The sequence below is a fragment of the Rhinopithecus bieti genome, unplaced genomic scaffold (genome assembly GCF_001698545.2).
Source record: "Rhinopithecus bieti isolate Rb0 unplaced genomic scaffold, ASM169854v2 repeat_16968, whole genome shotgun sequence".
NCBI lineage: Eukaryota > Metazoa > Chordata > Mammalia > Primates > Cercopithecidae > Rhinopithecus > Rhinopithecus bieti.
Window position 1 is genome coordinate 1,713 of NW_016835156.1, and position 2,533 is coordinate 4,245.

The window sequence follows — 2,533 nt, forward strand, 5'->3', positions numbered from 1 at the left end:
ATTTCATTCCAATAATAGAGGCACAACTAGCACTCATGAGGCTGTGCTAAACAATCAGCATTTTACTCATCGACTTTTTTTAATGCACTCTCTCATTTAATTCTCCAAGTAATACCTTGGGGTAGGTCTCATTACCACCTTCTTTATGTAGATGAAGAGATTCTTGTTCAGGTAGTTAGGTTAGGATCAGTGATTCCTAGGTTGTACATGGAGAAATGGCATGCACCTCTTCCCAGAGCCCAAGCTCCATACACAGTGCTATTCCTTCCAGTCTCTCAGCAACACCTCTGCAGTTTACACATTCGTCTACTGCCCCAGTTATCTCACCACATCTACTATGCACATATCTTTCAGTTAATTCACTGTGAAACCACAAACACTGAGTTTGAAATTATAGCGAAAATGAATAATTCTAAATTGAGTTAAATTCAGTTTTATTTAAATTAATTTAGTCAATCAAATTTGGTAACAATTCTGTCTGGAGTCAAAGCTTTGCCTGCCAATGAATAATTCTGTAAACATGAATAAAATACTTAACCTCTGGTGCCTCACAATCTAAATGAAAGTAACAACTACTCAATTTTGTAAATTTATTGAGAGGTATCAAGGAATATAGAAGTAAAAGTATCTAGCTGTGGACACATTAGCAACATAGAAGTCTATGAACTTATTAGACTAGGAAAAGTTGAACTGACGGAGTCATTAATTTCAGAATTATCATGTTGGATAATTCACAAATTTTTCCAAATCTCAGTTTGCATATATATAAAAATTAAAAACTGGAGAGATGACCTGTGTGGATCCTTCAGTCAACAGTCTAGGGCTGTATTGATAATTAATCCACTAAATCTTGTTGTTAACTTCATGCTTTCATTATGGAAAATCATGAAACACATATTATTGCTATAATGAAATAGTACATAAAGTATAGAAACATTTTAATTTTTCTGCAACCTCTACTGCCTTTAATGCTCTGTTCCTTTATTTCTCATTCATATAGGGTGTCTCCTGCTTCCAAATAACACTGATGTAGAACAGTACAGAAGTGTCACAGTTCATCTTCTTAGGACTAAGCAATGTCCCAGAACTGTAGGTCCCCTTCTTTATCACGTTTGTTCTCATCTATCTCATCAATGTAGTTGGAAACTTGGGGATGATCATTTCAATTCTCTGGTACTCTCAACTCCACAATCAAACATACTTCTTCCTCAGTAATCTGTCTCTGGTAGACTTTTTTTACTCTTCAGTTGTCACTCCAAAGGTCATATCTGGGCTCCTTAGAGAAGACGAAATCATTTCCTATACTGTGTGGGCTGCTCAGACATTCCTTTCTGATTCCTTTGCCAGTGTGGTACATTTGCTATTGGCCTTAATGACCTCTGACCACTATGCAAACACCTGCATTACACCACCACCATGATGACAAGTGTGTGTACATGCCTGGCCATAGGTTGATACATGGGTGGTTCCCTGAATGCCTCCATTCACACTGGGGAAACATTCAGTCTCTTTCTGTATGTCCAATGAAGTCCATCACTTTTTCTGTGAGGTTCCAGCAGCCATGGCTCTGTCTTGCTCTGATAGACATGTGAATGAAGTGGTTCTTGTTTATGTAACCAGCTTCAATATCCTCTTTGCCCTTCTAGTTATCTTTACATCCTACTTATTTATATTTATCACCATCCTAAAGATGCACTCAACTGCAGGATACCAGAAGGTTTTGGCCACTTGTGCCTCCTACCTCACTGCAGTTGCCATCTTCTATGGTACTATTATCTTCATGTATATACAGCCCAGCTCCAGACATTCCATTGACACAGACAAAATTGCAGTGTGTTTTATACTATGGTCTTCCCCATGCTGAACCCTGTGGTCTAAAGCCTGAAGAACAAGGAGGTGAAGAGTACGTTCAAGAAAATTGTTGAGAAGGCAAAATTGTCTCTAGGATTGTGAGTTTTACATTTCAGAATAATGATATCCTGATATCCTGTATAATACCTAGTTTCATTCCTTTCTGAAATTCTCCAGGCACCTCATGACATTTTAAGGCCCACACTTCAGTTCATTTCTGGAAATTATATCCTTACCTCTTCAAAAGTCTGTTGTCTAGAAAAGGGAAATATAACGATTAGAAATGTAATACCTGAATAAAAATGGCATAAGGAAAGCATAAAGTAATGTAGTTCAAAAAAATGCATTAGGAAGATGTAATTTACTCACTCTTCGTATGCATTTTCTCTATCATATGACACAAGTAACATACATGTAAAAACTGGTGGAAAACAAACCCATGAACAGAAATGCATACTTGTGACTCCTGTGGGCACATACACATGGGAGTGAAAAATTAGCCAGAGGTAAAGGGAATGTGGCTAGGGTTTTAACAAAAATAATTTAGTTAATTCAGGTATTCAAATATAACTTTTTGACTACTGTTACTTTTTTCTTAAGTTGAATATTCTAAGCATTATTGTTTGAGATAAAAGTGCTATGGCTTTCAATGAAAGTATTGGCTCCTATTGTTAGCATATTT

At 36.7% G+C, this 2,533-nt stretch overlaps 1 pseudogene; it reads left to right on the forward strand.

Moving 5' to 3' along the window:
* Nucleotides 1–1,027: 1,027 nt before the first annotated feature.
* Nucleotides 1,028–1,953, forward strand: LOC108524696 (olfactory receptor 5B3-like; annotated as a pseudogene).
* The last annotated feature ends 580 nt before the right edge of the window (nt 1,954–2,533 follow it).